The following is a 24,234-nucleotide window of genomic DNA, read 5'->3' on the forward strand; positions in this document are numbered from 1 at the left end:
ACGAAACTATAGGCTCGCCTTAGACCAATGTATACTCTTATTAGTCCTGAGCTCACCTTTAATGGTAGAATTACCAGGCTAAAGGTGTTCTATCTCACTTTAGGACTATGGTTTGTCTCAATACATATAATAAGGTGTCATTAACTCAACATTGTATCACATAGACACTAAGGAGTCCCATATCTCCAACACCGCACCTCAACGGGCACTAAAAAGGTATAATTCTCTAACATCACACCTCGCTGGGCAATAAGGAGAATATGCCATATGGTCTTGTCACCACCTCTCTACGCAGGTGAACTCCCACCCCTATGATCATGATTTCTGAACCATTCAAGGTTCCTCATCACCAATTTACACATTTTCTCATACATAACATTATACATATATTAACATATCATTTGAAATCACCCATTTCAATGCTTTTACTCGATCAAAAGCTATTTTATGCAACATTCACACAATGCTGTAAAACATACTTAATCCAAAACAAGTTAATGCACTACATAGCAAACTCACACACAGTTACAATAAACAGTCAAACAAAGAAAGTTATTAAGTTACTTCAACCCTTCTGTCACTAGAAAGGTTACCTATGGATTTCAACCACCATTACAGCTTATCACAAGTTTCCTTTTTCAACTCACATGTCAAATATGCCAATTTAAATACATTTGGCATATTTTAGTCATTTGGTCTATTTTGACCAAAAACTCATATTTACTACTTATAGCTATATTCATCCGTAATTCTATTTATCCATTCTAGGTCTATTATTACTTGATTATCACTTTACATCACCTCAACTGATCTTATTTCACTCAAATCAGATTCTTATTCCTTTTTCTCTTTAACCTAAGGTCAAATTGAGCCTACGGGTTTAAAGCTCTACCATTCAGCTTTAAACTAGTCATAAAGCTCTAATTTAACTTTTGAGAACCTTTTTATTACTACTAAGCAAGAATCAAACCCCTTAAATTCCATCGATTCAATTTCCCTATAACTCATTTTCAGAGAAATTTGTGTAGAATGGAAGGTAAGAGTTATATATAGCTTACCTGTTAAGTTATCGATTAGAAGCACCTTCTAATGACCTGAAATGGCATACCCTAATTGATCAACCCTACTTCTCTTCTCCCTCTCGTCTGTTTTCAATTTCTTTCTTATAAAATTTTTGAAATTTCATGACTTAAAAAGTCATTTTTTAGTCTATGTGCAGCGGCATATGTAGTACAAGCCACGGCGCGTGGCACAATGACATTAATTCTCACCATGTGCACTTACTTTGACCTAAAACATACTCCTTCCACCTGTATATGCTCATTCAATATCCTAATGAGTCAAATAACCAAGTAGTCATCCAAATCTCTAATCCCATACTAATTACTACTTTACCCTCAATTAACAACTAATCACAGGATTAAAAAATTTAGGATGTTACACATTAAAGAGTCGATTGAATGATAGAAACACTTAGCTTCTTTAAGTGACAAATCATGCTTGAGCACATTACACGTCAATCTTGAATTGGCTTGATTGGTTTTAAGCTCTTTAATATCAAATTTTGGTTTAAGTGATCATGTGACAAATCAAGCATGGAAATTCTCCTTCCAAGCGTGAATTGTCAGTTCTTCTAAATGCAATATGATGCTATATGAAAATTTGAGTATGTCTCTATATACCATATTCAAGCATGAATTAGAGCATAGAAGCTTCACCAAGACATCTCACATGCATAGGTGACAAATCAAGCATGGATCGTTTTTTATTCAAGCTTGAAACGTCATGCAGTGTGCCCAATGTGACAAATTAAAAGTGAATCAATTTTGATTCAGTCTTGAAGCATCATGCAGAGTAATGCCTAACTTCTATAGTTTAATTCAAGTGTGACACAATAATGATCATTTCAAGCGTGAATTGTAATAGTCCAGATCTATGACACCCCCCGCCTGATTTGGACTAGGCCTCCACCTCTCATGAGGCTAATGTTGGCTTTCCCTAAGGTGGTAATTAGGTTATTTCTTAGCCCACCCTCACAAGGTCTTTTGGAACCTCTCAAGGTTTGATCATCTAACCTCTACCACCTTAATGAAGTTGAGGCTACATCTCATACTATTGAGTCAAGACTGCATCTCGTACCATTGAGTTAAGTGACTTAATGGTACGAGATGCAGCCTCAACTTCATTAAGGTGGTAGAGGTTGGAGGATTGAATCTCAAGAGGTTCCAAAAAAACCCTGTGAGGATAGGGTAAGGAATAACCCTTATACCACTAGGGAGAAAGCTAGCTTGGGCCTCATGAGAGGTAGAGGCCCAATCCAGATTAGGTAAGGGGTACCATAGGTCTGGATTGTTACATGGATCATTTGAGATCAAGCTTGAAATATACAACTAAACACTCTCATTAGCCTAAAGTTGATTCTAAAATAATGCATTCTTAATATCATGCAATTATTTTTAAAAGATGCATTCAAATTAAATCAATGACATATGATTAAGCTTTCATAGTTTTCACATTGAATCTAAGAGAAATAAATAATTAAACCTATATAACATTTTCTTCTCTTGATTCTTCATGTTCTTGGAGGTTTTATCACTTTAATGAATCTTGATATTTGCACAACTAACAAACACCTCTTCTCTTGATTTTGTAAGTATCAAAATACATGGTTCAACATTCTCCCCCTTTTGATGATGACAAAACCTAAGGTTAAAGTTTAGCTCTATCAATTAGGCATTGGAGTTAAAAGTACAAAATACAGAGCATAAACTTAACTAAAAAGAAAATATAAATTGAATAATGAAATTCATTAACAAATATCAAAGATACAAGATGTGTCAATGCAACTTATTGATGATGAAAAATACAAAATCAAGTAAGCAACTTGATCTCCTCACCATATTTCTCCCCCTTACCAAGGTATTCCCCCTCTCGCCTATAATGTCCTACTATTTTCTCCCTCTTTGGCATGATCAAAAAGATGTAGGCTTACCCAAGAGAGAGTAAATGTGGAAGTAAATATAAGCTTCCATAATTTCTCTATCTGATAAAGAATCTGGTTGGAAGGTTGAGTTGAAGGAATCATAGCTCAAGTTGAGGAATCATTAATAGAGAATCTAGTTGGTAGGGATAGGTTCTAATCTTTCATTTGAGTCATTAATAACTCCCTTGGCTTCTACTTATTCATCCTTTTGCTCCTCAGACTAAACTTTAGTTGTCAGTATCTCTTCATTCTTCTGTTGAGTTTGGCCTTTAGGGTCCATTAGATTTGCTGGATCCTCAGGTTCCTCAATTATAGGCTTTTTGACCAGAACATATTCTTGGCAAAAGGTGTAATATCCTGAATTTCTTAATCCTGAGATTAGTGGTTAATCAAGGTAAAATGGTAATTTATGTGGGATTAGAGATTCAGATGATTGCTTAGTGATTTGACTTGTTAGTGTGTTGTATGAATAGATACGGGTGATAGGAGTACATTTTGGGTCAAAGCAAGTACGTGTGGTGAGAATAAATCTCACTATGCCACACGCCGTGGCTTGTGTTACATGAGCCGTAGCGTATAGACTGGAAAATCACTTCTTAAGTCATGAAATTTGGTAATTTTCAAAAGGAAAATATTGAGAAACACACAAGAGAGGAGAAGGGCTAATAAGGTAGAACAAGGTGTTTCAAGCTATTGGAAGTGATTTAGGATTGATTACTTGTCAGGTAAGCTATGTATAACTCTTACCTTTCATTCTATACAAATTTCTCTGAAGATGAGTTATAGGAAAATTTAATCAGTAGAATTTGATGGGTTTGATTCTTACCGAATAGTAATAAAAAGCTTCTTGGAAGTTAAACTAGAGATTTGAGATTGGTTTAAAGCTGAACGGTAGAGCTTTAAATCTGTAGGCTTAATTTGACCTTAGAGAGAGAGATTTAAGGCAAAAATCTAATTTTTATGAAATAAGACTGATTGAGTTAATGTAAAGTAGTAATTGGGTAGTAATGAACCTAGAATGAATAAATGGAAAAGAGTTTATGGATGAATATAGCCATAAGTAGTAAAAATAATTTTTTGGTCAAAATGGGCCAAATGACTAAAATGTTTTCAGATTGTCATAGTAGACACGTGAGTAAAGAAAGGAAGCTTGAGATAAACTTTTATGGTAGTTGAAATTCATAGGTAACCTTTCTAGTGACAAAAGGATTGAGGTAACTGAATAACTTCCTATATTTGATTGTTTACTGTAACTGCATGTTAGTATGCTATGTAGTACATAAAATGGCTTTAAATTGACTATGTTTTATTGCATTGCGTGATTGTTGTGTAAAATGACTTTTGGTTGAATTAAAGCATTGAAATGGGTGTTTTCTAATAATATGTAAATTATATATGGCAAGGTTTCCTTAATACTCGACAGGGTGCAGTGTTGGAAACAATTCTCCTTAGTACCTTATAAGGTGCAGTGTTGGAGAAGATCTCCTTAGTGCCTATTGAGCTGTGGTGTTGGAGGTAAGAGACTCCTTAGTGTCTTTGTAATACGATGTTGGAGTCAACAACGTCCCATTATGTGTATTGGGAGAAACCATAGTCTATATGTGCGTTAGGATATCTTTGGCCGGATGATTTTATCATTGCAGGTGAGCTCAAGGCTAATGAGAGTGTACATTAGTATAAGGTGAGCCTATAGTTTCGTATTAGGGTGATTTGGAGGTTCAGTTTGTAGTAATCATGCTAGCATGCTATATGATGCTGTGATATTTTATGGAATCCTTTGTGAATGATGAAAAGTTGAGAATGGAATGATATATGTGAAAAAGAAATGAAAATGAGATATGTGATATAATTGTTATTTTAATGAGATTTGAGTGGTATAATATGCTTTACTTCTATGTTGTTGCATGTGATAGTCAATATGAGTGAGTTATTCTATTATTGAGATTTTTATCTCACCCCCATGGTTACATGTTTACAGGATTGAGCAGTGATCAGGGTAAAGGAAGAGAGTCTGGATCGGCTTGAGTTGTGAAGTTGTATACTATGAGTTTGTGTAATGAACTGAACTGAGAATTGTGTATATGTGTGTATATGAGTTGCCATAGGGTTGCACACATAACTTGAATGATGATTGTATAGAATCTTAGGCCGATTGTACGTTTTTGTGATGAAATGAATCAAGGGGCTATGATTGAGTTTATTGTGTTGAAATGGTTGTTTTTGTTGGTGAATCTTAAGGCCAAGTGAGAAATTATAATGAAAGGAGTAATTTGGGGCTAAGATTGTATTGTAAACATGAGTATCTATGAATGTGGTTAGAAATGGTCAAGTGGGTCAAGTTGTGCCACGAAATGGCATTTTGTGCAAAATTGTGAAATGTGGAAATTGACCGTTAAAGGGTCAAATTTAGATATATGAGTATGATTGTGATAAATTGTAGTCAATCAGGTATATTAGGTTCTTTTGGACTTGATCCAAGGCCTTGTGTTGTCCAATGAGAGAAAGGGATTGATTTGAGCACTTGGGTGTACAAATTTTTAAGAAAAAAGTGACTTTTTGCACTTAGGTGCCTAAATTTTGATTAGATTATTAGATCGTATCCAAACCTATCTCATTAGTTAGCTTACGAGCTAAGCTTCGTGTGGGCACTTAAATCACTCCAATTAGATGTCGCATGTGAAGATGGCACATGCTGAAAATTCATCACTTTTGTTGTCAAAATGATAGCAGAAAATTGAACAATGAGCCGTGGCACATGGTGACACATGTCATAACACATGGCACAAAACAGTTGAGTGTGTAGCTTTGTGCCACATGCCGTGGCTCACGTTCTGCATGCCACGATGCACGGATCAAATTTTCTATGTAAATGCATGAAATTAAGATAGAAATGATGGTGGGTTATGTCTACTACGTATTAGAGAAATGTGTGATTAGCTTTCACTGTGTATTTCTCTAATTTAAATTATGATGTTGATGATTTTGTGAAATGATTCTAAGGCCTAAGCTTTTTAATCAAAACTTTGGGTTACTCATTGTTGTGAGTAAAGTGGTAACACCATAATCTTCTCCTATAATGAGTGGATATAAGAGGAGGTTACATAGGGAAGGCTTGGTTTGCTTGTGTTTGGATATTATTTTCTTTCTATGAAAGGTTTTGGTTACTGATTGAGTAGTTGAAAGATTAGTAGGTAAGGTCATTAGTTTTGGAATTGAAGATGGAGTGGCTGGCTCTCTAACATTTTTGGTGAGTTCACCAACTAGTTTGGTAACACTCATGTTTGCAATTTCTTCATAAAGATCCTCAAGTATTGGAGTTCCAATGCATTTTGGTGAGGGATGAAGGTTTGGATTAGGGATACCATCAAATGGGTGAATAGTTTTGGAAGTTTCTTGATGGCCTTGGGATTTAACATGATATTTAGTTTGGTGGGGTATATCTTGATGTTGAATCTCAACTTTTTATTTGATGGAAGACTCTTGGTCTTTATGGCTCAGAATATTTTGGTCTTTTTATTCTTAATGTTCTTGAGAGGGAGGGTTATGTGGTAAAGGCATTTCAAATAGAGAAAGTGATGTGACAGATTTGGTTCTAAAGGTTGAGGTAGAAGAGACTTTAGATACTGAGCCTTATTGGTACCTTGAAGGTCCAACTTCATCTTCTCTCCTTATTTCCCCTTCTTATGTTCTAGTAGTGCTAAAATGATGCAAGATTCTATCTAACTTGTTGTTTAAATAGAGCATCATCTCACTAAGTCCTTTGATGTCATTCTTTAACTAAACAACAACTTGGTCCAGCTTGCCTTCAATGCCATTTAAGATTTTATACAAGAATGCATTGGACATATCTCCTTAAGGGATTAGCATTATTGGTGGTACTTACTAAGAGGATGATGTTCCAATAGCTTCAACCTTCTTTTTCATTTTTCTCTTTTGTCTTTCTTCTACCTTAATAACTGAGTCACCCTCTTCTCTTGAAACAAAATCTTTCCCTACTAACTTAAATTTATTTTGAAGAATGCAGTTTCCTCAAACTCTTTAGGCTCTATAGTAATTCCCTTAATGTGATTGACTCTGAATCTTTTAAGAATTTCAGAGATGACAGTGGGAAAATGAAGATTTCTGTTCTTCTTTTCCTTCTTCTTCTTTGTGTCCATCGTAGACATAAATAAAATCTTTGTCAATATGTAGTGATACATATTGATCTTCTCCTTCATGATTAATCTTATCAACATCTCTACTTCAAATTCACTGTAGGTATTGAATGCGGTCCTCTTATTCACAAAGAATCTTGCCATTACATAGGCAAGCATTCAATTCTTGAAAGGAAAATTAGTTGGCCTGAATAAGAAGCCTAGCTTTGAAACCTCTTTAGGAACCTCTTCTAGTAGTCTTGTACCTCTCTTCTACTGTGTGAAATCTAGGGGCATTCTTTTGAGTGGCTTGGTCAAACTCTTGTAATTCTACCACTTCATCCTTGGTTCCTAGAATATGATCCAAACTCTTGGGTGAGAAGTACATTGGACAACCCCTTACTTGATCGTTGTAGAGCTTCTTTGATCTATCCCATCCAAAACTAGCATAGAAAGCCTTGATAACTTCTCGGGAATACTCAATAGTGAGTTTTAACATATTCTTGTATTCACTCAAGTACTCATCAATATCAAAATTATGACCTTTGATAAATGAATCATACTTAGTGAAATGTCTAGCTACTACAAGTCTAGAGGAAAAGAATTGATTATACTCGATACATGTTCTGAACTTAGAAGTCTCCCTTCCCTTATACATGCTTCAGATATGCCACTAGGAGGCACATTGCTCCCATCCTTGGATAATTAGCATCCAATGTGCGTCAGCTCATCTTCAGGTTGGCTTGCTTGAGTTTCTTCTGTCACAGGCTCCTTTCCTTTTCTAGGAGTTCTGCACTTCTTAAATGGCTGAATTTGAGTTTTTTGCTTCTTCAATCATGGCTTTAGTGTACTTTCTATTATTTATAACTTCATCACTCTGCTTCTTTCCTATTTCATTGGTCCTTGCCATTTCCAAAAATAAAGGTGGCATCAAGAAAGAGAGCTAGGTCATAAATTTGGATGTGTTTATAAAGGATTTAGGATGCATAAAAGGGTTTACAGATGGTGGGTAATTGAATTCAAACACTATAAAGAGCATATAAAGATCAGGAAGAAAGTCACGAATCAGAGAGAGCTATAACGGTTAGATTTCAAACGTCATGTTTTGAGGAAAATGAAGAATCTGACTTGAGGCACATATATAGACATGAGCCATTCATGCGTGAAAGTAGAAGTGATTCACACTTGAAATGTCACTTTGTTGGTTCATATGGTCATTTCTAACTTGATATTTTCACGCTTGATTCGTCCATATGAATGAGTTATAAAATTTTGACATATTGGCTCAAGTCAGATTCACATTTGATCATAGGACATTTTCACACTTGAAATGACAAGGATTGAGGAAAATTGCTTTATGTATGACATTTCATGCTTGAAAGCTCCCATCTTTCATGCTTGATTTGTCATGACTTAAGAATAATAGCTTTCTGTGTGGCTTTCATGCTTGAAAGCTTTTAGCTTTTATGCTTGATTTGTCATGACTTTAAGAAAATAACTTTTTATGTGACATTTCACGTTTGAGAGTCACTTGATCTCACACTTTATTTGTCATGACTTAAGGAAGTCACATTCTATAATGCATTTCAAGCATATGAGCTATATGTAATCATGCTTGAAATATCCTAATTCATCAATATAGCTCTCTTTACACCAATTCTAACTTGAGACAACCTATTTCACACTTTCTAAAAATACCCCAAATCAAATAAAATTACCAAGTTTTAATAGGTAAGTCTTGCAAAACAAATTGAAAACACTTTGAAGCTTAAGTTAGTAATGTTCAAAATAAAAAAAATAAAAAGAAAATTTATAATTGAAATTAAAGTCTGATTATAATTCATTGGGATTTACCATTCCTAATTATAATTCATTGTGAATTGTTCTTTAGCCAAAGGTTTAGTGAAGACGTTTGCCAGTTGCTTTGTTGTAGGAACAAATTCCAATACAATGTCCTTCTTTTACACATGATCTCTTAGAAAATGATGCCTTACATCAATATGCTTAATTCTTGAATGTTAGATAGGATTTTTAGCAAGATTAATGGTACTTGTATTATCACACTTGATTGTAATTTCTTTTAGATGAATTTCCAAATCTTCCAATTGTTGCTACAACCATAATATTTGTGCACAATAGCTTCCAATAGCCAAATACTCAGCTTTGTCGAACCCTAATTTTGATGATTACAAAACAAAGAGAAGTTTTAAGTGTTTCTGGATATTTAACTTCAACCTAAGTTAATTGACTGAACATTAATCTAACCTGGCTAAGTGTAAGCTTATTCGTATAATAGAAGGTCTCTTGTCAAAATATCTCTTTGTTAGTTAAGTATTTGACTTAACTGTAATCTATGTGATTGATGCAATCTTATGCTAAATTGTTTCTAAGTGTTCTTAGTACTAGTACTGAAAGTTGTAACACCAGTGCTACTTGAATTGTTTTCACTTATATATTGGTTTGTGTTTCATATAACACCGTTCCTAATTGTTCTAACACCATTGTTATCCCTTTAAACCTATACAATTGAATTTCTATTCTTTAAACTCTTTTCTTTATACTGGTACTGTCTATTTAACATCGGTCATGTTCATCCTATGTCATTGTTTCAATTAACAACTTGTGTTTTTTCAATAGCACTTGTGATGAATTGATAACTGTATCTGTAACGCCAGTGTCATTTGTATAACACTAGTGCTGTCACCTCTTTTTTTTTACAGGGACTTTTGATTGATTATGTTACTTCAGTGTTACTTTCTCTAACGCTGGTTTTAAGTTATCTTTTCAAAAATATCCTTATTCACTCAAAATTATCAAAAATATTCGTCTTTTATGATGATGGATTACACCAGTACTATTAGAACAACACTTGGGCTAAGCACTTCAATCAAAGCTTGGTCGTCGAAGTAACACTAGTACTGGGACATTATAACACCGGTACTACCTTGCTTTTGCATGCTTTATTTTTTGTGTCAATTCTGAATCTCACCAAAACTCATCTTTCAATCTTTCTTTTCATATGAAATCAATTGTGTTCACTCTAAACTTTATTGAATCATATTTATACACAATCATTTCTTTGAAGTTACTCAGTTTTCTTATCTTTCATTATTTTACAGAGTTTGCCTCTGTTATACCAAAACATATAAGCTTTAACCACTTTTATCAGAAGCATTTTAATGTTTTTAGTCGTTACTGTACAAAAAAAGTCTTTGTCGTAAAGCACCGTTATATTGCTTCAACCACCAAAGAACTTTAAGATAAGCTCAAATATCTAGGGAAACTCAAAGGAAAGAAGTAATTAGATTAAAAGCAACCTTCAATGGAAAAATTTAGAGTCTAATGGATCATTTATGATCTTCAACTATAAATAGACTCATTTATGAAACTTGAAGAAGATCGAATCACGCGAGCCAATAAGAAAAATTATGTGACTACTTGAGCATTAAAGTTTACCTATCTTTTGTATATCATTTATTGTTTGAGAGTTTCATTGATCATATATCTACTCTTAGAGATAGTTTAAAAGTAGTAGTGGTTCATTAATGAACTTAATCTATTTATCCCTATTTTACATCTTCAATCAATAAGAAAGATAAAAAAGAGCCACTGACATGCTATGAATGCAAGAAGCCAGGACACATCCAATGGGATTGTCGTCAGTGGCAAAAGAAACAAAAGAAGGAGAAGAAAAAGGAAAAGCCTCAGAAGAAAAAGAAAGCTTTTGCTTTATGGGGAGATAGCTCTTCAAATGATGAAGAGGAGGAGGAAGAAATAGCAAACCTATGCCTGATCGCACCAAAAATAGATTTGATTGAATCATAATCAGATGAGGTAAATTTTGATCTTCTATAAGATGAATATAATGAGTTATTCTATTTGTTTAAGGAATAGTACAAACAACTCTTGCGCGTGCTAAAAAGGAAATTTCTACATTAGAAGATAAATTGAAAACTTCTTTTAAAAAGAAGAACTCTACTTAAAATGATTTTGATTTGTGTGCTAATTACATATCATTACAATCTCAAAATGACATCCTAAAAAATGATTTAGCAAAATTGACTCAGGGTACCGAGATGCTAAACATTTTAATTGGCTCACAAAGGTGCATGTCTAATAGATCAGGGATTGGATATAATTCTATCATTGATAGTTCTCATAAGAAGCTTAAAAAGGTAGCCCGATACTATCATAGTTACTTTAAATCTTCTATACATTCTTCTAGTCCATTTATGGTGCTCATATCGTAACAAGAAAGGATATCATATTAAGTCTTGCCTATATAGACAGAATGGCATTGGAAGTTCCTTGAAGTGGGTTCCTAAAAATGACAGTATTTTAAGGAAACCAACTAACAAGAAAGGACCCATCAAGAAATGGGTACCTAAAATGAAATAGTCTTCACTTGCAGGTATGCGTCACTGTCTCTAAGAAAAAAAATGGTATATAGACAGTGGGTGCTCCAGGCACATGACCAGAGATTTAAATCAATTTACAGAACTACATGAGAGAGATGGCAGTCATGTTACTTTTAGAGGTGATCAAAAGGGTCACATTATTGGGATTGGAAAGTAGGAAGAGGAAATGAAGTAAGCATTGAAGATGTACAATATGTCAAAGGTCTCTTTCACAATTTTATAAGCATAAGTCGAAGCTGTAACAGAGGAAACAAGGTCATCTTTGACTCAAAGGAATGCATTATCCAACGAAAAGCTGATAGGAAGATATTTCTCCATGCAGACAGAGATGGTAACTATTATACTGTTGATTTAGAACGTGAACTGTAACATCCCAAATTTCTTAATCTTATGATTAGTTGTTAATTAGGAGTAAAGTAGTAATTAGTGGGATTAGAGATTTGGATGATTACCTGATAGTTTGACTCATTAGAATGTTACATGAATAGGTACGGGTGGAAGGATCACATTTTAGGTTAAGCAATTGCGCATGGTGAGAATTCTTCTCATTATGCCATGCATCGCGATTGGTACTACATGTGTCGCAATGTATGGACTAAAAAATAACCCTATAAGTCATGAATTTTGGGTGAATTTCAGAGAGAGAAATTAGATAACACATGAAAGGAGAAGAGAAGAAGGGCTAGTGTACCGGGGTAGGCTATTTTGGAGTTGTGGAAGGTGCTTTTAATTAGTAATTTGATGGGTAAGCTATGTATAACTCTTACCTTCCATTCTACCCAAATTTTGTCTAAATATGAGTTGTAGAGAAATTGAATCGGTGAAATTTGAAGGGTTTAATTCTTTCCTAATAGTAATAAAAAGTCATTGGGAGTTAAATTAGAGCTTTGCGACTGTTTTAGATATGAATGATATAGCTTTAAACCTGTAGGCTCAATTTGGCCCTAATCCAACAAGATTTTAGGGTAAAAATTGTGTTTGGGTAAAATGAGATTAGTTGAGGTGATGTAATGTGGCAATCAAATAGTAATGGACCTAGAATGGGTAAATGGAAGAGTATAAACAGCTAAATATAGCCATGAGTAGTAATTATGTGTTTTAGTCAAATTAACTAATTGACTAAATTGTATCACTTGTAAAATTAGCATATCATGCGTATGAGTTAAGAAAGGAAGCTTGTGACGAGTTTTTATAGTTGTTGAAATCCACAAGTAACCTTTCTAGTGACAGAAGTATTGAGGTAACTGAATAACTTTCTCTGTTTGACTATTTAGTGTAACTGTGTGTGAGTATGTTATGTAGTGCATGAAATGGTTGTCAATTAAGCATGATTTATGGTATTTTGTGAATGTTGCATAAAATGAATTTTAATCGAATAAAAGTTTTGAAATATGTGATTTTATATAGTATGTAAATACATATATATGTTATGTATGAGAAAACATGTAAAGTGGTGATTGAAAACCTAAGATTGGATCATAAAGTATGATCATAAAGGTGGAAGTTCACCCATATGGAGTGTGGTGATAAGACCATATGACATATTCTCCTTAGTGCCCGACGGGGTACTGTGTTGGAGAATTATACCTCTTTGATGCCTTTTGAGGTACGGTGTTGGAGATAATCTCCTTAGTAACTATTGAGGTGTGATGTTGGAGATTTAGGACTCTTTAGTGTCTGTGTGATACGGTGTTGGAGCTAATGACACCACACATATTGGGGAAAACCATAGTTTGTAAGTGAGATAAAACACCTTTGGCCAGGTGATTCTACCACTAAAGGTGCTTCAAGGCTAATGAAATTGTATATTAGTCTAAGGTGAGCCTATAGTTTTAAGTTGGGGTGATTTGAAAGTTTGGATGGTAAAGATCATGCTATATTAGTAAAGTGGTGAAAAGTGGCATAATGAGGTATAATGTGAAACATTAATGTGATTTTAGTGAGACTCATGATACATGTCATGTTACATGGTATATTATGCTTTACTTTCATATAATTGCATGTGATAGTCAATAGGAGTGAGTTATTCTGTTATTGAGATTTTTATCTCACCCTCGTGGTTACATTTTTACGGGATAAAGTAGTGATCAGTGCAGGAAAAAAGAATTGGGACCGGTTTAGAGTTGTTGAAGTCATATGAAATCAAAGTATTATGTAATGAACCAAAAACTTATGTATATATATAGATAAGTTGCCATAAGGGCACATGCATGATTTTAATGGTTATGGATTGTTGAACGCTAAGTTTTAGTGAATCTTAGCACATATGTAAAATTATGATAAAATAAGTAATTTGAGGCTAAGATTAAGTTAGGATGATTTTGTAAGTGTGATAGTAGTGAATGGAATGAGTTTGTGGTGATATGTGGTAAGAAAAGGCCAAATGGGCCACAATTGTTAAGTGTTGAGATTTTTGTGAAATGTGAAAATGGGCTGTTGAATGGCCAGATTTTGATATATGTGTGTATTTATGATGAAATATGGTTAATCAGGTGTATTAGGTCCCTTTAGACTTGGTTCAAAGCCTTGTGTGGTCTAATAAGACAAATGGATCAATTTGAGTGCCTGGGTGAGTGAAATTTTTGTAAAAAGTGACTTTTTGCACTTGAAAGTTTGAATCTTGATTGGACTATTAGATCAAGTCCAAACCTATCTCATTAGCTAGCTTATGAGATAATCTTCATGTGAGCGCCTGAATCACTCCAATTGAACGTCGTATGTGTAAATAGTGCACACTGAAAGTTCATCATTTTTGCTATGATACAAATGTATTGTATGATAGTAGCAAATCTAGACTGGCACGTTGCGGCACATGGCATCTCATGTCGTGGCGTATGATACAAAAAATTAGGTGTGTTGCTCTGTGCTACATGGCAAGGCACATGGCCCATATTCTAACCTAATTTTATGGTTTTTAATGCATGCAATTGGTGTTATGAATGCATGTGAATTGCTTCCACTGTGTATTACTCAAATGTGTTGTGATTGTATTTGTTTTTCCAAAACGAGTCTTGGGCCCAAGATTTTGAAATAAAGATTTTGATTAATCAGATTTCAGTTTGGTGATTTAGTTAATCTTCTTCTATATCTGGCAGATATAGAAGGGGGTTACATGAACCTCTTTCTCAAACATGTTTTGTATGTAAATTTAAGAAAAGCTATTTATGGCACAAATGCTTGGCTCATGTGAATAAAAGACAAATTGAAAAACTTTTGCAAAATAATTGGGTCATTGGTTTACCACCCTTAAGTTTTGATAAAGAAAAAGTATGTCAAGCTTGTCAATTTGGAAAACAATCTAAAACATCTTTTGAGTCAGGATTTTATTTTGTTTGAAAAACCTCTTCAGCTCTTGCATATGGATTTGGTGGGTCCCGCTAGAATAATAAGTTTTTGTGGAAATCTCCACATGTTAGTTATTGTTGATGATTACTCTAGATTTACCTGGACTTATTTTCTTCAGTCTAAAGATGAAACTTTCTATGCCTTTAGTATATTTGCCAAAAAGGTCCAAAATGAGAAAGGTATTTCTATAGTATTCATCAAGTCTGATTATGAAGAAGAATTTGAAAGTAGTGACTTCATGAACTTCTGCGATGATAATGGAATCAGTCACAATTTCTCTGCACCAAGAACTCCTCAACAAAATGGAGTGGTAGAAAGGAAGAATTGATTTCTCACTAAAATGGCCAGAGCTATGCTTAGTGATAATGGCATATCATAGATATTCTGGGCAGATGCGATGAACACTGCTTGCTACATCATCAATAGAGCTTACATATGGCCTAAACTTAACAAGACACTATATGAACTTTATAGGGGAAGGAAGCCAAACATATCTTATCTCCATGTGTCTGGTAGTAAGGTATTCATTCACAACAACAATAAGGAGAATCTAGGAAAATTTGATCCTAAATTAGACATGGGAATTTTTCTTGGATATTCTAGCAGGAATAAAGCTTATCGTGTGTTCAAGCTCAGATCTAAGACCATGGAAGAATCAATACATGTAGGATTTGATGAAGTTCCTATGGAAAGGAAGAAGATCTCTGATATTGATGATGTTATTGAGAAGATAAGTAATCTTCAACTGAAGAAGAACAACTCAACAAAGAATCCAGAAGAGAAATCTGATACCCCAACTAAAGATAATGAAATTGAAGAAATTCATCAATTATCTGCTTGGAGAAGTAACAAAAATCATCCTCTGGATCAAGTCATTGGTGATGTCAATGAATCTGTCCGTACTAGAAGTAAACTCTAAAACATTACTACTCATTAAGCCTTCATTTCAGAAATAGAGCCAAAAACAGTTGAAGAAGCCTTATCTAATTCTTACTGGATAGATGCAATACAAGAATAACTTAACCAGTTTGAAAGAAGCCAAGTATGGAACTTAGTACTAAGACCTAAAAATCATCCAATAATTGGAACTAAGTGGGTCTTCAAGAACAAACTAGATGAAGAAGGTACATTGTCAAAAATAAGGCTCAACTAGTAGTAAAGGGATATAATCAAGAAGAAGGAAAAGACTATGAAGAAATATTTGCTCTTGTTGCAAGGTTGGAAGCAATTCGCCTACTACTAGCCTATGCATCTATGAAAAACATCAAGATATACTAGATGGATGTAAAAAGTGCATTTCTCAATAGGTACATTGTAAAGTCTCAACTCAATCCGAGCTTTACCATTCCAAATCACACAATCAATAAATTAATATAAGAGTAATAGCCCCTTTATTTGTTTTCAAATCGTGGGATCCTAACTTCTTAAAACCTATATTCAAATAAGAGGGCTAGCGAAAGTGCAAACGTAGCCAAACAACTCAAAAAGACACAACTTCTCAATCCTAAAAAAGGCCATGCATCGTGATGTATACCACATGCGCTGTGACATGTGGTACAAAGTGACATGCTCTATTTCTATATGTGTCATGCATCGCGGTTGGCACATTGTGCACTATGGCACATATGACAACAATTTATGCTGTCATATGATAGCTCGGAAGATGGACTTCCACCATGCATTGTTTCTGCATTTGACGTTTGATTGGAGTGGTGTAAACACCTACACGAAGCTTACGACATGTTTTAGCTAATGGAATAATTTTCGACTCAATCCAATTGTCCGATCTAAAATTAGACACTTGAGTGCAAAAAGTCACTTTTTCTACAAAAACTTACACCCTAAGTGCTCAATTCTTATTTCTTGTCCCATTAAACCACTTCAAGCCTTAAACTAAGTCCAAAAGGACTACATACACCTAATTGTCACCTTATACCACATATATCACATCAATTGTCCATTTTAGCCTCTCAATGCCATATTATATAATTATGGACTTATATGATGAATAAATATACAACACATATTCACATGCCTATAACTAGACTTGTTCCACTTTCAATCCTCTGACTCACATATGGGGCTCTACCTTACCATATGGTCGGGAATTACAAATGTACTTGACACTTCTAAATGGGGCTCTACCTCACCATTTATGTGAAGTTCTTGCATTTTTACATAATTCGCATTCAATACATAAACACTACATCAATTCAAATTCAACACATACACACAAGTGGAACAAGTTACACAACATCATATACTTGTTTAGCATCTAAGCCTACCCATGTGCCCTCTCACTGGAGCACCCTCGGTGAGATGCAACATCATATACATACACATAAGTAAGATTTCACAACACAATTCACTTTCTCATATTCACATACACTTATGCATCTTAGTTGGCAACTTAACTCTATCAACACATTATACATTCATTCGCACTAATGGTATTCATACCACTACCAATGGAAGCTACTTTTTCTTTCCTTCCTTTCTCAGCTTTCTCGCACTCTCTTCACCTATATTCAAAAGTAACAGAGTGAGACACATGTTTCAGTAACTCGGAGGTAACCATAATTATCAGTTAGTAAGCAAAATCATAAATAAGTGATAAGTAACATGTGTATCAGTAAAGCAATATCATATGCATATACAGGAATTCATTCTCATCACTCTCATCATGCTCATGCGATGCATTCTTAGTTCTACCTTGCAGAGTAATCTCTACGCTTGGACCAGGACTTCCAGTCACAAGGAATAAGGCCTACTATACAATTGCTCAGACCAGGTAATCCTCTTTACATATACCGGTCTCCTAGGTTTATCGTGGTGGAGTTAAACTCTATGTTTTGGATTATTAACTTTCTAGCCTTATAAAGAGTAGGACCATGGCCCCTTACTCTAGTCTAGGATAACCTCATAGATCATTCCATATCCTAGGTTTGTCATAGTGGAATCAAGCTCTATGCTATGGATCATAAGGATTCTTCTCTTAGGTTTGTCCCGGTGAAGTCAAGCTCTACGCTCTAGATCATCAGGACTTCCTAGACCTGCTCACTGTAAGGCCACGTCCCTCTACCATAATCCAGGGTATTCTCACGGATGCGATGCATGTCAATGCACATGCCTTCTAAAATTCATTTCAATTAATACTCACACACTCGCATGCATACTCTTTAACAATACTGCTATTCTATCAATTCACAACACAATGCATGCAGTTATATAAAAATAATTGTAAACAATTTCACAAACAAACAAGTAAAAAGGTTATTCCAGTTACCTTTAACCCTTACTACTAAGGGTTACCAACTACATTAGGCTCCCAAGGGCGTACATTCTCATGAGCAACTTCACAGGTGCTCAATCTACATAATACAATGCCCCTCAGTCAATTCTCAACACTTCACATAAGCATTGATTCGACTAAACCAAATCTCTTAACACATAAAATGATTCAATTAATGCCTTTCAAATCCCTTAATCCATTATCTATAATCATTAGCGCTATAAGCTACTCAAATAACCATAACAATCTCCTAATACATTATTCAACTAAAATCTTGCCATTTAACTTAAATTTTTAGTTATTTTGAGCCTAAATCCTCAAATCTTAACCATTAAACTCTATACTAGCCACAAAATCTTAGTCCTATATTCGATAGCCTATTTTATATCTTTCTTTTACCTCAAAACTCCCTAATTCAATTTCTCAACAGATAAAACTCAATGGAAAAGGGGTAGAATTGAAGCTCGGGGTTGTGCGTTACTTACTTGACAAGTTACTAATCAAAGCAGACTCCAAACAGTTAGATAAGGCTTGCCCTAGTAGAGATGGACTCCTCTTCCCCTCCAGATGCATTTCCAGCCATTCTTTTTGATTTCACAAGCTGATCACGTCAACTTTAAGTGATCCTTGGATAATACGCCGCGGTGTGTGGCATAGTGAGAAAACTCTCACTTGTGCTCGCATGTTATGTTCCATGTTGCCTTTCTACCCTTTAATCCTATCAATTCAATACCCAAACAACACAAAATATCAACTCAATATCCAAACCATAATCAATCCACTAACTACTAATTTACCCCTGATTAGCAACTAGTTTTTGGTATTGAAATTTAAGATGTTATAATTCTCCCCTCCTTTAAACAAATTTTATCCCTAAAATTCAAACACAGCTATAAACTTACTTTATAGGAACAAATGAGGGTACTGCTTCCTTATATACTCCTCTGTCTCCCATGTTATGTCACTAGAAGCCATTCCTCGCCAAAACATCTTAACCAATTAGATAATCTTGTTATGCAACTACTTCTGTTTGACATCCATTATCTGATCTAGTTCAATTTGATATGTGAGATTCTCTTAAAGCTCTACTTCTTCTAGCTCAATCATATATGATGGATAGTTCTTCTTTAATTATGACATGAAACATGTCATGTATTCTAGATAAAGGCAAAGGTAAGGCAATCATATACATAAAAGGAACTACTCTACTCAGAATTTAATATGGTCCCACATAATGAGGTGTTAGTTTCTTGGCCCTTATGGACCTTCCAATGCCGGTCAATGATGAAACTCTAAGAAACACATGATCTCCCACTTTAAACTCTAATTGTGGACGCTACTTATTAGTATAACTCTTTTAACGGCTCTAGGTAGTAAGGAGTTTTTGCTAAATAACCCTACCTCTTAGTGGTCTGATCCATAATATCAGGATCAATCTTACTTTTTTAGCTCAATTCAACTAACACAAGGGTGATTTACACTTTTTCCCATATGAATGCCTCGTACAGTGCCATTTGAATACTCGAGTAAAAGCGATTGTTATAGGTAAACTCAGCCAAAGGTAAATGGTTGTCCCAACTACCTTTCCATTATAGGACACATGATTGTAACATGTCCTCCAGAGTCTGTATTGTACACTTAGTTTGTCCATCAGTTTATATGATGATGATAGGAGGTACTAAACCTCAACTTCAGTACCCATTGCTCTCTGTAGTGCTCCCTAAAACCTTGAAGTAAACTGGGGATCTCTATTTGACACTATATCCCTGGGTACACCATGCAGTTTTACCACCTCTCTCACATATATTTTTTGCATACTTTTCCACATTGTAAGTGATGTTAACTGGCAAAAAGTGTGCTAATTTCATCAATCGATCCATAATAATCCACATGAGTCCTTGGTATACTAGACACGAAGTCCATTCAAATACTGTCCCATTTCCTTTCAGGAATCTTTAGAGGTTGTAATGTACCAGCTAGTCTCTGATGTTCAATCTTCACTTTTTGACACGTGAGATACTAACTCACATACTCGGTAACATCCCCTTTCATAGCTTGCCACCACCAATGCTTCTTTATGTCATGGTACATCTTGGTTACACCTAGATGCATCGTATATCTACTCTAGTAAGCTTCTTCTAACAATTTCCTTCTAATCCCCTCATCTACAAGTATACATATTTGATCTTTGTACAAGATGAATCCGTTATCACTAAACCAAAACAAGGTGGTACAACTTTCTTTTATATCTTCTCGCATTCCTCATAAGAATTTGTCTCTCAATTGAGCTTCCTGTATCTCTTTCCAAACCTCATTGGAAATCATAGTTGAATGAATTGCATTCAGAGTATAATCTGATGCCTCAAGCTACACTTCTAGTAAAGACAACAACAATTAATATTCCTGAACTATTAATCTAGCCACATGTAATAACTTTTGACTCAAAGCATCAGCCACGACATTGGCTTTCCCTAAATGGTATTTAAACTTAAAGTTGTAATCTTTCAGGAATTCCATCCACTTCAAACTCTTGTGATCACTGTACATGTTAAACCCTAGAGGGATAATGTTGCCAAATTTTAACTGTAAACACCATAGCTGCTAACTCTAAGTCATGTATTGGATAACTCTCCTTATGAGGTTACAACCGTCTAGACGTATATGCCACAATGCGGTGTTCTTGCATCAACATGCATCCTAGACCTTTTAAAGAAGCATCTGTATAAACCTCATAGGGTAACCATGGATCAGGAATAATCAACATTGGCATCGAGGTTAGCTTTTTCTTAAGCTTCACAAAAGTAGATTCACACCGATCATTCCAAATGAAAGGCTAATCCTTCCTCATTAGTCAAATCAAAGGAATAGCAATATGTGAAAATCCTTGAATGAACCTTTAGTAATAGCCCATCAAGCCCAAAAGACTTCACACCTCGGTTATTGAACTCAGTCGTTCCTACTATAATATCACATCCACTTTATGAGGCTCTACTGAAATATCCTCAGCTGACACCATGTGTTAGAAAATCTTACCTCCCGTAGCCAGAATTCACATTTGGTTAACTTGACATAGAAGTGGTTATCCCTTAAAAGTCTTAGCATAATTCTCAAATGCCTCATGTGCTCTTCCTCATCCTTAGACTATATCAGTATGTCGCCGAGGAACATGATAACTGGTCCACGAAGGGACAGAATATATAGTTTATGTAGTCAATGAAAACTGCAAGTGCATTCATTAACATGAACGGCATCACTAAAACTCAAAGTCATCATATCGAGTGTGAAAATGATCTTGGGCACATCCTCAACATTTACTCTCAATTGATGATACCTATATCACAAGTCGATCTTGGAAAGCACTGAAGCTTCCATTAGCTGATCTAGCAAGTCATCTATCCTTAGGAGTAAGTACTTGTTATTTACTTTCACCTCATTTAATTGCCTGTAGTTAATATACAATCACAGGCTATCATCCTTCTTCTTCATAAATAGTATTGGCAAACCTTATGGTGACATACTAGGGTGTATAAAGCCCTTCTCTAGTAACTCTTCGAGCTGTCTCTTAAGCTCTACCAATTCTGAAGGAGCCATCCTATATGGGACTTTCGATCTAGGTTCAGTACTAAGTGCTAAATTGATAGAGAATTTCACTTCTCATTCCGATGGCAAACCCAATACTTCATTCACAAACACTTATGAAAACTCATTCACAACTTGAATCTCACCAACAGTACCACTGCCATTACCTTTCACTGTAAAGAAAACTATATAGGCTTGATCGCCTTTAAAAACTAACCTTTCAACTTGCACAACTAGCAACAGTCTTAGTTGATTACCAGTAGCTATAAAAATCACTATAGGCGTCACATGAACTGGTATAATACCATCTTTCTAGCACAATCTAAGATAGCATTATTCCCTACCAACTAGTCCATCCCAATAATCACATCTATCATAGAAGTTCTACCCTCAAAGCACAACTCAATCCTTTTACACACCTTACTGGTCTTATCTAATATTCTACAGGTGTAGAAACCTTTACAACATAAGGTAACTCATGCACATAAAATCTAGCTTTTCCACATAATCATGTGATATAAACGAATGAGTAGCTCTCGAGCCAAATAGAGCCTCAATTTTTTAGTTGTGAATAGAGATTATACCTGTGATCATATTCGATACTGTTTGAGCTTGTTCTCGAGAAATAGTGCATACTCATCCTGGCATGATCAGTCATTGCTTAGAAGCTCCTCCTCAATTCTTGAGGAAATCCTTTACAAAATGGCCAATGCCAGCAGAAATGTAGCATGCCTAATATCTTCCAGGATGGTTTTGCCCATAAATTGCACACACAGGTGAGCGTGCAGTGCTCACATAAGATATAGGGGCAGTAGCAGTCTTATTAACTACTTTGGAGCTCTAAAATCTCTAGCCCCATTAAACCTTTTGCCCTGGTCAATGACTCCTCGAGACTGTGATCCTCTATAAAAAATCCTCCTACCCAAGGATCCGAAACCACTAGAGTGGAATATCTTTCATAATTGTCTCTTCTCTTCTTAACATCTACCTCACGACCTCATCTTGCAGATATAGAACCCAGTTACAAGTTTTCTCATATGTAGCTTCTCCTAGTAAGCCAATCTGTGCTCTATTTATGATGTAGTAGGCTATGATCATGGCATCTATCCAAAAGTATTTAGGAATTTCTTCTCATTTAGCATAGTCCTTACCATCTCCTCCAAGGTTCTATTATTTTCTCTCTACTACTCCATTTTATTGACGTGTTCTAAGAGCTAAGAATTCATGACTTATTCCTCTTCTTCACAAAACTCAATATAGTCCAAGTTGTCAAATTCTCCACCTTGGTCACTTCTTATCTTTACAATTTTCAAACTCTACGTTTCACATAAAAAATATAGTATCCACCTCAAGACCTCTTGAGTTGTTTATATGGACTTAATCGATCCTTCAAGGGTAAAAAGCCTAAGGGGTAATCTCTATACTTTTGTTATTGTTGATGATTATTCTAGGCTTACATAGACTTTCTTAATGTCTCATAAGGATCAAACCTTTATCACATAATTCACTTATGCTCAAGAGGTTATGTCACAAACCATCAATTAAATAAATATTATCAATGTATGAAGAGTTAGAAAAGCTCTTACAAACCTTACCTATACCAATAATTCTACCCTTTTCATTGTTTTTGAAAGTGACAGTCTTACCATTTTTGGTTTCTACCATGTACAAAAATATTGAGCTATTACTAGTAATATGCTTGGAGTAGTTACTGTCTAGATACCATTTTTCATTTGTAGTTCTCCTTGTTACCTACACAAAGATCATGTTTTCTTAGGCACCTAAATTTGTTTAGGTCCAGATGGGTTAGTAGAACCCTTTTGAACCTATTTCATATTTTTACTCAACCCTTGCTTCCTATAGATACATGACTTGGTCATGTGCCCTTTCTTGTTGTAGTAGGAACAAGTAGGCTTAGGTGAGTTAGTCATAGCAGCAGGAACAAAGAAGTTTTTATAATACTTTTATTTTTAATTAAGTTTATAGCCTATACCAGCTTTATCAAATACACTTCTTTATTGGCTTAAAATTTTGTTCTGCTTATCTCTCTACCTTTGAAAAATTTTGCAAGAGTATTTTTCAAATCCTCTTTTTCTAAAATGTGAAGAGGACAATCAACACATTGAGTTTCCTTTTCTAAAACATAAACACTTTTATTCAATGCTTCATTTTTAGTTTTAAGAATCATATTTTCCTTTTCAGAAATAGCAAGCTTCTTTTTAACTTGAGTAAGGTTTTTCATAAGAAGAATAGACTCATTGTGTAAATCTTCAAAAGAAATTTTTAATTCCTCAAAAGTAAAATCAAATGTAGAGTTAGAATTTGAGTCATTTTGTAACATCCTCATTTTCTTAATCTTGTGATTAGATGTTAATCAGGGGTAAAGTGGTAATTAGTAAAGGATTAGAGATTTGAAAGATTAGTGTCTTTAGAATGTTAAATGAATAGACATGGGTGAAAGAATCATGTTTCGGGACGAAGTGT

Source organism: Prosopis cineraria, unplaced genomic scaffold (genome assembly GCF_029017545.1).
Source record: "Prosopis cineraria cultivar Desert tree isolate PC_DT_omini unplaced genomic scaffold, ASM2901754v1 PC9, whole genome shotgun sequence".
Classification (NCBI taxonomy): domain Eukaryota; kingdom Viridiplantae; phylum Streptophyta; class Magnoliopsida; order Fabales; family Fabaceae; genus Prosopis; species Prosopis cineraria.